Raw genomic sequence first — 14168 nt, forward strand, 5'->3', positions numbered from 1 at the left:
GTGCTTTTGCATTTCAATAGCACACTATTAAAAAACAAGCAAAACTGAATAGATCTCGGAAAACATGAAAACTCCCATACATCAGTCAATCTATCCCCGACAGAGCCGTCAATAGGGATCACCTTAGTGACTCAAACGAACACGAAAAGTTATAAATAAATGTGCCGCGTGCCTGTTTGAATCAGTTGTTGCTCTTTTGCCAGACAAGTAAGATCGTGCCTATAACGTCTCGTACGACAAATGTTAGCACCCAGCACACTACACTTCTAGGAATGACGCCATCCTCGGCTATTTAAAGAATATCATTCCTCGAGCGAGTTCATTCTCCCGTCGAATGTCGGTCCGTAAAAAACAGCAGTAGCAATCAGGTATGTTGACAATGCGCTGCGATGAATGCTGCATGTGATCACTGCTACCGCTGGGAGTGGGGACGACGAAAGGTCCAGACATCCAGCGGCCAAGCGCTTTCCATGGCTCTGATTGGTTGTATGGATTTTACCGGTGACGTCAACCTCGCATACGTAACATTCAGCATTGCTCGGGTGAGCTCATTCTCTGGTCGAACGTCGGAGTGGAGACGATAGCAGTAGCCTACATATATATTTCAATTGTGCAATGTGCTGTGTACTGATTTACACACCACAACTGGAGAGTTACGTCATTCAGTGTCAGTGGTAGTCAACATGCCGTTGCGATGAATCTAGTAACGCGTTGCTTTTTGCGACACTAGAGTTTTTAAACTGACAAAAAATAAATCGACGATTCTCAAATTTGGAAAGCCGATTGTATTGAGCTTCGCAGAACACCTTAAACTCGGTGTATTTATACCGGCACAATCTCTTGCTCATTTTGATTTATTTGGATACTCGTTCCGCATAAAAGATTAATATTTGTTCGTATCGAAAATGTTGAGCCTTAGTTAGCTCGACCCATATCGTAACCCTACCCATTAGGGCCGCACACCAATGATGTAGCTTTTTTGGCGAATTTCAACCCCTCCCTCCCCCTCGTAGCATTTTGTCACAATATTCTCCCTCGTCGCACATCGTCACCAATTTGCTACACCCCTCTACCCCCTAAAGTGCTACGTCATTTGTACATGGCCTCTGGCACCGTACTGGTTGATGTTTAAAATGGTATGCATTGATCGAAATGGTAAAGCAAAAATCGAAGCGTGACTAAAATATTCGCTAATTTTAAGGCATATAAACAAAACGAAAAAATATAAAGTAATTTAACTCGAAGTTGAACCTTATCGACTCAACAAAAGTAGGTTTCAAAGCAATTGTTTAAATACGCAATACCTTTTTTAAATAAATGCATATCATATGCATGGTTGAGCTCTGTCCAAGTAGTTCTTTTTAGCTTTCATATATGTGCGGAAAAGCTATACATACTTTTAATATGATGACAAACGATGTAAAATGTTTAAAGTATTCGTGAAATATAACGCTGTTTTTCCATTTCATATAGATTATTCCATGTATATATCCAAATACATAAAATATGTGCATGTTTCGTTGGCATCAAATAACTCAATTGATGTTTGACAACCCGGTTGTCAGCGACTATTCGACAAATGAATACTTTGTCCAATCATATCGGTGAAGAGAGTAAACGTGCGATTTTTTTTTATAATTAATTAATTAACGACGAGGCCGATTGTTTGTTTTTTTACAATAAATAAAAAAAACAGCTACGTTAAATTTTTGGTCTCGTTCAGGCGCAGCTTTCTGCTGCGTGTTGAGATCCTTTTTCTAGGGGGCGAAATATTGCCAGTGTTGTCCACTGCAAGTTGAGGTTCATTTCGTTTGTCTTCTTTCGCGTTATCGTTCACGTCCATGTCCTCATCCGTACTACTTTCCTGCTGCTCGCAGTCGGATGTTCCAGTTTGTGTTTTACTCTTAAGGTTCATTTTAGTATGTTCGTTATCGGCATTCGTTTCGTTGTTCTTGTTGCTGGTGCTTGATCCATAGATGTTGGTTTTGCAGCTGTTAGTGGTTTAGCGTAAGATGGTTGTGTGCTGATTTCAGTTGGAGTTGAGTTTTTCTTAACGGCTGAATCAGTCAAAATAAAACGGCAAAAACGAAGTATTGCTTCTTAATCCGACAGTTTCGGTGATTTTATTTCACCTTTATCAAGGAGTCTATAAAATGAAAATATTTCCGTTACTGTTGTCTGTTTGTCTGTGGTTTTTTTGTACTCACTGAAACGGTTCGTTTTTTTGTTAAGTGTGTTTGTGTCCAACATAGGTTGTCCGGTGTGTGTTTATAATGGCGTCCTTCTATAGCTAATTTAGTTTCAATGAAAAAATATATTTTATCCTGTACAAAAGTTGTACTTACTGTACATATGCGTATTTTTTACTGCACCGCACTTTAAAATAATCGGTGTTTAAAAGCTCGTCTTGTTTTAGTGCTTTTATAGCAGCGAAACGCGGGTAAAACTTTTGCGCAGAGCGAGAAACTGTGGTGTTGTCTTTCCTACTTGATCAGGACCGTTTTATTTCCTTTGTCCGATTGTATCACATTGTATCAATGCACACGACTATAAACAAAAAATGCGCTCCATGCTTAGTGACAGTAAAACATACCTACCGATAACACGCGATCCTACGTCACGTTTTCAACGAATCAACAATAACTTTGCAAAATGTCTTTTTGATCTAAAGTTAATAGACAGAAAAACATCCGCACAAATAACAACATACAACGCTCTTTGTCCAAGAATATACGGCCAACCAAAAGCGCATAAAATTGGATTACCCCTCCGGCCCGTTATACCTAACATGACCGCCCCAGCATACAACCTTTCCAAAATGATAGGAAAAATCATTCAGAACTCGATCAATAGATCATACAACATAAAGGACTCCTTCTCATTCTGCGACTTCATAAACACTATAACATTCCCACCGGACTATATACTCATATCCCTAGATGTGACGGCTTTGTTCACGTCAATCCCAAAATCCCTGGTAGCACACGATATCATACATAGATGGGACGATATCAAGCTACATACGCACATCAATTTGGACCTTTTCATGGAAATAGTAGAATTCTGTATCGACTCCAGCTACTTCAAATACGATGGCCAACATTACTTACAAGTTTTCGGAACCGCAATGGGAAACCCTCTGTCCCCTGCCCTAGCTGACCTAGTCATGGAAACACTTCTAGACACCGTAATAAGACTACTATCTTTCAAACCACCTTTTGTCAGAAAATATGTTGATGATCTAATAATGGCAATCCACAAGGACAAACTAGAACATGTTGTTGAAACTTTCAACAATTACAATAGTCACACCCAATTCACCTATAAACTGGAAGTGGACAATATAATACCGTTTTTAGACATGCTGCTCATACGACAACAGAATCAACAGATCAAAACAGAGTGGTACATGAAACCCATCGCAAGTGGCAGATTTTTGAATTACAATTCATTCCATCCGCTCCATCAAAAGATAAACATGGCCAAAAATTTTATTCATCGAGTCAACTATTTGTCATCCGACCTGCGAGACGACGAAAAAATAAGCATCATAGATAAACAACTCAGTCTTAACAACTACCCAAAAAAACTTCGACATAGACTGATCAATAGGATGCACGAACGCAACATACTCACCCTTCAGACTACCGATAAAAACCTGCAAACTACTTACCGGTCAATAGCATACATTCCATACTTATCAAACCAAATTGGAAAACACCTGAAAAACGACTACAAACACATACAACTTGCACATAGAAACATAAAAACAGTTGGAAAATTCTACACAAAAATTAAAGATCCCGTTCCAGCCGATCACCACAGCAACGTTATTTACAGTATTCCATGCAAACAGTGCAGTTCATGCTACATAGGAATGACGTCAAATATGCTATAAACCAGGATATGCGGACACAAGACACACTACAATACTTGGGACAAACTTCTACAGGATAGATCGGACACAACAGAAATACAAATTGCCCATCTAAAGGAGAAAACAGCACTAATGGATCACAGTATTAAACACAATCACAGGTTCGACTTTGAAAATACTAGCATATTAGCCAAAAACTGTAAACCACATGCACTTCCCTACATAGAAGTATGCCACATAATCACTAGCAAAAACAGTATTAATAAGCGAACAGATACAGAAGGTTTAAATTCCATCTATGCTGGAATTATTCACACTCTAGATATTGAGAATCAAAACAAACGAAAAATGACAACCAATGTAACACGCAATAGTATATGATCACAAAACAGCAATAATACACACTCTCACAAACACACACGCTATAATCGAATCAAAAGTAGTAGACAAGTAGGAAAGACAACACCACAGTTTCTCGCTCTGCGCAAAAGTTTTACCCGCGTTTCGCTGCTATAAAAGCACTAAAACAAGACGAGCTTTTAAACACCGATTATTTTAAAGTGCGGTGCAGTAAAAAATACGCATATGTACAGTAAGTACAACTTTTGTACAGGATAAAATATATTTTTTCATTGAAACTAAATTAGCTATAGAAGGACGCCATTATAAACACACACCGGACAACCTATGTTGGACACAAACACACTTAACAAAAAAACGAACCGTTTCAGTGAGTACAAAAAAACCACAGACAAACAGACAACAGTAACGGAAATATTTTCATTTTATAGACTCCTTGATAAAGGTGAAATAAAATCACCGAAACTGTCGGATTAAGAAGCAATACTTCGTTTTTGCCGTTTTATTTTGACTGATTCAGCCGATAACATCCTCAGAATAATTAACAACAGTCGTCAAACAACTTAAAGTTTTCCTTAACAGTTTCTACGCAAGGTTTTCCGAGGTGCAGCTTCTTCGTGCAGAACTGGCACGTAGGAATTTGCCCTGGGTACGTGACTATTGATGTCTGATGAATGAGAGTATCGTCCCTTCCTAACACTGTGAAGCTCAAGTAAGAGGGAATTGGCTTGGTCACACGCATTCTCACCACACGAACACCGTTAGGGATGCCCGGGAAAAAATTCCTCCATGTATCATGTGTAACGGAGTCTACTTCTCCGTATTTTTGCAAGCATTTTTTAATCGCGCCGTCAGGGGTACGCGTAGCCAAATCATGGACCCGAACTTCTACAGCGCCGTTCTCGATGTATACGGGAATGCTATATTTAACATTGCCGCATTCGGCGGTGTGCTGCATGTTGTTTCGCGAGGCGAATGACTCAGCTTGGTTAATGTTGTTGAACGAAATTAGCACGCAATGTTTGATATGATGCATTTGTAGGGTTTTCACTTCAGCCAGATTGAGTTCCATCTGCACTTTTAATAAGGGGCCATGCATAAATGACGTAGCATTTTGGGGGGTAGGGAGGGTATGCCAAATTTGTGACGAAGTGTGACGAGGGGGAGGGTAGGGTCAAAAGTTGTGCGTCGTAGCATTAAGTTTAAAACACATTGTTTAGAGAAAACAATTTAATGATCATCCATTCCCAAGAGAAATAAATTTAAATTCAAACAAGTTACTTTTGATGCGGTTTTCCATGAGGTAAATTTTACGATTCGCGGAATTGCAAGTTCGCGAAAATACAAAAAGATTTTGTATGCGGATTTAACTAGCTACATTAGGTAGCTAATGTTGCTAATTAGTAGACATAGTTTGAAAGCTGAATTAAATTTTCACTTCGGATTCAACCAAACAAAATTTAGTAATTTAGATGAACGTGTGCTTCTTACAATCATTGGCGGCTGCACGATTGTGAACTGAGAGAACTTCTCTTCATGCTCCTTTTGACTTATAAAATCCAAAACAAATTTTCTTTGAATGGCTTCAATTCTTGCTATCCATGTTGCTTGATACGGACACCATATTATGGAGTTAGATTCCAATATCGACCGTCCCAAGCGCAGTACAGTGAGCGAAGACAAAGAGGGTCGTTAAATTCATTCGAAATTTTAAACATGAATCCCATCTGGCGGTTTGCCTTGTTAATGATATAGTCGAAGTGAGGTCGGAAAGTGAGTGCAGAATCCAAAGTGACTCCAAGGTCACACACTTGTCGTACACGCTCAAGATGTTGATCTCCAATACAGTAGTCGTACGAAATTGGCTTGTGCTTGCGATGATACGATATTACATTTATATTTATTTAACAAGTTCCTTGAAGGTCACATTGTTCCTCATGACTGGAGACAAGTGAAGGTCATCTCCATCGCAAAACCGGGAAAACCAGCCTCCGACAACAACTCTTACCGACCGATTGCAATGCTTTCCTGTATCCGGAAGTTGTTCGAGAAAATGATCTTGTTTCGCCTCGACAATTGGGTCGAAGCAAATGGCTTACTGTCAGATACACAATTTGGCTTCCGCAAAGGCAAAGAGACGAACGATTGCCTTGCGTTGCTCTCAACAAAAATTCAAATGGCCTATGCTAGTAAAGAGCAAATGGCATCAGTTTTCCTGGATATTAAGGGGGCTTTTGACTCAGTGTCTATCAATGTTATTTCAGAGAAGCTGCGTCAGCATGGTCTTTCGCCGATTTTAAATAACTTTTTGCTAAACCTGTTGTCTGAGAAGCATATGCATTTTTCGCATGGCGACTTAACAACATCGCGATTCAGCTACATGGGTCTTCCCCAGGGCTCATGTTTAAGTCCCCTACTCTATAATTTTTATGTGAATGACATTGACGATTGTCTTGCCAATTCATGCATGCTAAGGCATCTTGCAGACGACGGGGTGGTCTCTGTTACAGGGCCCAAAGCTGCCGATTTGCAAGGACCATTAAAAGATACTTTGGACAATTTGTCTGCTTGGGCTCTTCAGCTGGGTATCGAGTTCTCCACGGAGAAAACTGAGCTGGTCGTCTTTTCTAGGAAGCGTGAGCCGGCGTAACTCCAGCTTCTACTCATTAGTGTAACGATCAATAAGGTTTTCACATTTAAATATGTCGGGGTCTGGTTCGACTCTAAAGGTACCTGGGGATGTCACATTAGGTATCTGAGACAGAAATGCCAACAAAGGATCAATTTTCTCCGGACAATAACTGGAACATGGTGGGGTGCCCACCCAGGAGACCTAATTAGGTTGTATCAAACAACGATATTGTCGGTAATGGAATACGGATGCTTCTGCTTTCGCTCCGCCGCGAACATACATTTCATCAAACTCGAAAGAATTCAGTGTCGTTGTTTGCGTATCGCCTTAGGGTGCATGCAGTCGACCCATACGATGAGTCTCGAAGTGCTGTCGGGCGTTCTCCCGTTGAAAAATCGATATCTTGAATCCGTTGGTGATTGAAAACATCGAAATTCTCAAACCCGTTTTATGTCCTTGTACTTCGACTACATGGCACAGAGCATCAATCCTTCTGCGTATAATCCCAACCGTGTCCGTTTTCTAGATACTTCTGACTCTACTGTATTCTTCGACATGAAGGAAGAGATTCGTGGAATACCGGATCACATACTCCCACAAGTGATCTCCAATATATTTTATAATAAATTCCGAGAAGTCGACTATGACAAAATGTTCTACACTGACGGATCAAATCTCGATGAGTCCACTGGCTTCGGTATCTTCAATAATACTATCACCGCTTCAGTCAAGCTTAATGCTCCCGCTTCAGTTTAGGGGAGACTGAGGACATTTGATCCCCGGGGAGACTTGATCCCATCATTGTAACTCAAAGGCGGATCAGAATACATTAATCGAATATACTAGAAAGTTGCGTATTTTTATCTAAACATAAGTTACTTTAACACAAAAAAATAAATTGGATATATGTTAACGATTTTTTAGCGATTTAAAGAAAAAAATCTCAGAAGAACTGAAGAAGATTTATTTTCTAAATTTTCAAACTTTTATACAATTGATAAAATCACCACTACATACTATACTTTTGCATACAGAATTACAGGAGAATGTCAATTATATGAATATGTTATTATTGAGCTGATTTTTTTGTTCAACTATGTTTGTACTAAAGTTTGCTGAAATAGATGCTATGGGTTCAATTGATCCCTTCAAATTCGTGGAGATTTGATTCCCTTCGCATTGCTTCATACACACCACTGAAAATAACCAAATTCACACCAGAACAATTGAAGTCATTGTTGCATTAAAACAACAAAACAAAATTTCAAAAATGAACGCTTCATCGTACAAAAACTTAACTGTAATTGTTTACTACAGTATACGTAGCAACCATGCATCCCACATTTGATGTTCCTCAACCATAATAACGACAGCTTTCAAATAATTGCACAGAGAATTGGGCAATTCGTAAAAAAAAATCAGGCGAGAGATGCGTAATATGTAGCAACAAAAATAGTAATATCTAATCACAACAATTTAATAAATACTACAATACATATTGAATGGGGTTAGGTACCCATTTTTGCCCTATTAGGGAAGGTACCACATTATTTCATTATTAATTTTATTATTTCAGCTTCTTTGCTTTGTTATTAGGAGCCATTTTTCATTTCGATTATAGAGGTTTTAGCCTTAAGGTCATTCGCCTCTTATTAAGAGCCAATATAATAACAAAATTGTCTTGAGAATGGTGAAAATATTCTGTTTGAGTGCAGCAAAAACTCTAATCGAGTAACCCAATTTTCGCAACAACATTTGAACCAATGCGTTGAGCAAAGATGGCAGATGCTGCTCTAACCAAAGGGTTCAGATGGGTAGGATGATAATAGAAATAAGGTAAAAATTGGCTCAGTACCCTACATGCTCTTTTAAACACATTTTCAAAAAATAATCAAGTGTCCCCAAATTAGGGATCGAGTCTCCACTAATCAAAAAAATTTCCATTTTTTTGTTGATTTCCAAAAATGCTCATAGCTCATGTCCAGTAGAATATTTCCATGTAATTTTTTTATGATTATCAGTCAACCCTAGAAACAATATAAAACTACAAAAAATACATGGTTTTTTATCATTCCACGGAGTAGGATTGAAAAATAAAAAAGGGGATCAAGTCTCCTCAGTCTCCCCTACGTCGCAGAATTAGCTGCTATTCAGTACACCCTTGGGATCATTGACACTCTGCCCACAGATCACTACTTCATCATCTCGGACAACCTCAGCTCTATCTAGGCTCTTCGTGCGATGAAGCCCAAAAAACAATTCCCGTATTTTCTGGGGAAGATACGGGAGTCCTTGTATACGTTATCTGAAAAATCTTACCAGATTACATTTGTTTGGGTCCCGGGGAATGAAAGGCCGACTCTTTAGTAAAGGTATTAGAAGGTGACATCTATGAAAGACCAATTCGCTTCAACGAATTTTTCAGCATCTGTCGTCAGAGGACACTCAACAGTTGGCAAACCTCGTGGAGCAATAGGGAACTTGGACGATGGTTACATTCCATTATCTCGAAGGTATCAACGAAGCCATGGTTCAGGGGGATGGATGTGGGTCGGGACTTCATTCGTGTAATGTCCCGGCTCATGTCTAACCACTACACGTTGCATGCACATTTGCGGCGTATTGGGCTTGCGGAGTGTAGTCTGTGCGCTTGTTACGAGGGTTATCAAGACATCGACCAAGTTGTCTGGCTTTGTGCCGAGTATTGTGATGCCAGGTCTCTGTTAAAGGATGCCCTTCGGGCCCGAGGTAGACCACCCAATGTCCCAGTCCGGGATATGCTAGCAAATCGCGATTTCCCCTATATGTCCCTTATTTACAATTTCAATAAAACGATAAATATCCCAATTTAGCCCCTCTCTTTTATTTCTTGTTTTTAGAAATTTCCTCTTGCCGTCGCCCTTACCACTACGCCTGCATAGAAGGAAACTGAAGCGAGAGCGACTCGATGACTTTTGAAGGATTCCCCGCGGGTCCGAAGAATACCATCCGCCAATCCGGTACTCGACGACTTACTAGACTGAGGCGCAAATTTGTTTCGCTGATCTCCCGTTTGGGTGAAAGTTGCAAGTTTTGCTCTTCTTTCCCTGTCACCATACGCCTTCTCTACACTGTCCTTGATACAACTGCTGCTACATTAGAGTGACAGAAAAAAATGATCCCTATCGGCCCACCCCTCAGTCGATTCCTAGTCCCACCAGGAGTACTTGTTCCAAATTTGAAGCGAATCGGACAAGTCTAGCTACCGGACTGTGCCTGAAGTTTGTATGAGATTTTTCGACAACTTACATGGAGAAAACCCACTAACTCGCATTTTTGCCACTAGATGGCACTGTATGCATCGTATTATCACTATAAGTGAAAATAAGAAAGATAATTTAATTGGGGGCCATGCATAAATGACGTAGCATTTTGGGGGGTAGGGAGGGTATGCCAAATTTGTGATGAAGTGTGACGAGGGGGAGGGTAGGGTCAGAAGTTGTGCGACGTAGCATTAAGTTTAAAACCCATTGTTTAGAGAAAACAATTTAATGATCATCCATTCCCAAGAGAAATAAATTTAAATTCAAACAAGTTACTTTTGATGCGGTTTTTCATGAGGTAAATTTTACGATTCGCGGAATTGCAAGTTCGCGAAAATACAAAAAGATTTTGTATGCGGATTTAACTAGCTACATTAGTTAGCTAATGTTGCTAATTAGTAGACTTAGTTTGAAAGCTGAATTAAATTTTCACTTCGGATTCAACCAATCAAAATTTAGTAGTTTAGTAGTAATCATTGGCGGCTGCACGATTGTGAACTGAGAGAACTTCTCTTCATGCTCCCTTTGACTTATAAAATTCAAAACAAAACTATCAACACTATATTTGTCATGAAATGGGCTTATTTTACACGCAATTTGCTGTTATAATGAAAATGTTGATAAAAGTCGTCAAACATTTTGAAAGGACATGTAGGTATTTAAAATAATTGAAAAACATATGTAATTTTTTTTCATCTCTCGGGCGCTTTGCATGGGATGATGGGGAGGGGGTAGGTAAATGCTACGTTTTTTACGAGGGGGAGGTTAGAATTTTGTGACCAAATGCTACGTGGGGGGAGGGAGGGGTCAAAAATCGCCGAAAAAAAGCTACGTCATTTGTGTACGGCCCCTTGTCTACAGCTTTGTCGAAGACTGCTAGTCAATCCGGTTTTGTTAAAAGAAGTTATTTAACTTTTAACGAAGTGATGTCTGAGTCAGTTTTCTATGGGGCCTAGCAGTGCATGATTGTGTATCAGTACTCGATTCCCACGAACTAAACATTTTTGTGAAATAACCGGTGAATTTAGCTCAATAGAACGTTCAAAAGAGTTGTAGTAAATAATACGAGTCATGTTTTGGTTAGAAAATTTTAGTTCCACATTGTACCGCATAGAGGGCGCCAACACTAACTTTTCAACGGAAAGAGATAGATATTAGGTGTCTTCTACAAAGTTCTAGAGCAGGCATTTTTCAATAATTCTTCCGAACATTTCGATATTCTATCTCTCTTCTATGAAAAGTTAGTGTTGGCGCCCTCTATGCGGTCACAGTTGGAACTAAAATTTTTCAACCAAAACATGACTCGTAATATTTACTACAACTCTTCTGAACATACTAATGAGCTAAATCTAACGGTTATTTCACAAAAATGTATATTTCGTGGGAATCGAGTACTGATACATAACCAAGCACAACTAAGCCCCATAGAAAACTGACTCAGACATCACTTCGTTAAAAGTTCAATAAGGGGCCATGCATAAATGACGTAGCATTTTGGGGGGTAGGGAGGGTATGCCAAATTTGTGATGAAGTGTGACGAGGGGGAGGGTAGGGTCAGAAGTTGTGCGACGTAGCATTAAGTTTAAAACCCATTGTTTAGAGAAAACAATTTAATGATCATCCATTCCCAAGAGAAATAAATTTAAATTCAAACAAGTTACTTTTGATGCGGTTTTTCATGAGGTAAATTTTACGATTCGCGGAATTGCAAGTTCGCGAAAATACAAAAAGATTTTGTATGCGGATTTAACTAGCTACATTAGTTAGCTAATGTTGCTAATTAGTAGACTTAGTTTGAAAGCTGAATTAAATTTTCACTTCGGATTCAACCAATCAAAATTTAGTAGTTTAGTAGTAATCATTGGCGGCTGCACGATTGTGAACTGAGAGAACTTCTCTTCATGCTCCCTTTGACTTATAAAATTCAAAACAAAACTATCAACACTATATTTGTCATGAAATGGGCTTATTTTACACGCAATTTGCTGTTATAATGAAAATGTTGATAAAAGTCGTCAAACATTTTGAAAGGACATGTAGGTATTTAAAATAATTGAAAAACATATGTAATTTTTTTTCATCTCTCGGGCGCTTTGCATGGGATGATGGGGAGGGGGTAGGTAAATGCTACGTTTTTTACGAGGGGGAGGTTAGAATTTTGTGACCAAATGCTACGTGGGGGGAGGGAGGGGTCAAAAATCGCCGAAAAAAAGCTACGTCATTTGTGTACGGCCCCTAACTTCTTTTAGCAAAGCCGGATTGACTAGTAGTCTTCGGCAAAGTTGTAGAAAATTAAATTATCTTTTTTATTTTTACTTATAGTGATAATACGATGCATACAGTGCCATCTAGCGGAAAAAATGCGAGTTAGTGGGTTTTCTCCATGTAAATTGTCGATAAATCCCATACAAACTTCAGGAGCGTTGGTCCGGTAGCTAGACTTGTCCGATTTGCTTCAAATTTGGTGCAAGTACTCCTGGTGGCACTAGTAATCGAATCAGGGGTGGGCCGATTGAGTTTTCAAAAATTCATTATGTCGTATCCAAATTTCACAACGATGGTACAAAACTTCCTATCGTCTCAAAAGTCGTACACAGAATGAGTGTCGGAATCCCTCACTTCCTGTTCGAGCAAGCGATCACTTTGCGTTTTTCTTCCTGCTAAAACGCATCGATCATTTCGTTTCGTAATTGCTCGTTTGCGTTTGAATACATGGTTGCCAGTTATATTTAGTAACAACACGCATGCTCTGTAGAATAATTTCTCAAATGATGGAAATAGAACGAAATTGCCATAAAGGTTTCTTCGTTATCACAACTTGTCATTTGCTGTAAATAATTGGTAACTATAACATTTCTTCGGCACTACATCCGTCCCCAGGAGTGCTCTTCGTATCTTGCGTCATATTTTTGATGTTGCTGTTGGACTTACCATTTTCATACATAGAAACAAAACATAATTTAAATTTTTTTCGTCTTCTGCCATCGAAATCCGTTTTGCGATTATGTATGCACCTTTTTATATTATCTTGTATCAGTTCTAGATCTGAGTAAGTTTTACACAAATCTTGGTGTAATTGATGAACCGTGCAACAGATTGATGTCAAGTGCGGCCAATGTCATATATACAGGTGTGACGAAGATGGCACTTTGGTAAATATTCGTAAGATGAATCTTACATGAGTGGAGTGATCACAGTATAAATCGACTTGTTTTCGTCATACCGGTCGTTCCGCTCCCATTGAATCGTGTGACCGGTATGACGTCGACCCGTTGTGCTTCTGGATTGTTTACATATTTTTGGTTGCCAAACTAGCAAACCGTGTGTTCTGCCACACCTATATATACGACATTGAAGTGCGGCAACAAACGAAAAAATAAATTGAGAACTGTTAGTCCGTTACAAAGAGAATAGGAAAAGAGACGAATAGTGTGAAGCCAAAAATACCTTATTGAGCAGACCAATCGTGCAATGTAAATAAACATTACTCATGCCTGAGTTGGAGGAGATAAGTATTGTAAATCTATCAAAAAAAAAATTTGAATTTTCGTCAGAATTTAGTGCAATCGTGATTGTAAGGCGCATTCTAGAGTCTATGTATGAGTAAAAACAAGTTTTAGAATTATTTCATCTCTTTGTTTCGAAATGCACATCGTTTGATAAACAAATTCAACGATCGACAAAAGGTTTGTTTTCAAAATATAATAGGAGTCATTTAAAGTGCTGCCTTTGGAAACGGTTGCCAAATTCTAGTGTTGAAATCATCGTAAAGGGAGTGTTGCCGTTTTGACTGATTTTCACTCTGCGTCTCTTTCACTATTCTCTTTGGTCCGTTAGATAGGTAGAAACCAGGATAGATTCTTACAGTAAATTAATTCTAAAATTACTGTTAGCTTATTTATTTTGTCAAATATATTAGTTTTTTTTGCTGTAGTTCAGTTGTGCTCTTTTCCCGCGGTGCATTAATTTCTATTCTGCTTCTGGATGCTGTCGGGGA

General features: G+C 38.9%; 1 long non-coding RNA gene across 1 annotated transcript; it reads left to right on the forward strand.

Moving 5' to 3' along the window:
- Positions 1-3397: 3397 nt before the first annotated feature.
- On the forward strand, positions 3398-4775 carry LOC131692978 (uncharacterized). Its single transcript, XR_009306122.1, has 3 exons — positions 3398-4469; positions 4525-4607; positions 4669-4775. It is a non-coding gene; the product is annotated as an uncharacterized LOC131692978 (long non-coding RNA).
- Positions 4776-14168: the final 9393 nt, after the last annotated feature.

Source organism: Topomyia yanbarensis, chromosome 3 (genome assembly GCF_030247195.1).
Source record: "Topomyia yanbarensis strain Yona2022 chromosome 3, ASM3024719v1, whole genome shotgun sequence".
Lineage (NCBI taxonomy): Eukaryota > Metazoa > Arthropoda > Insecta > Diptera > Culicidae > Topomyia > Topomyia yanbarensis.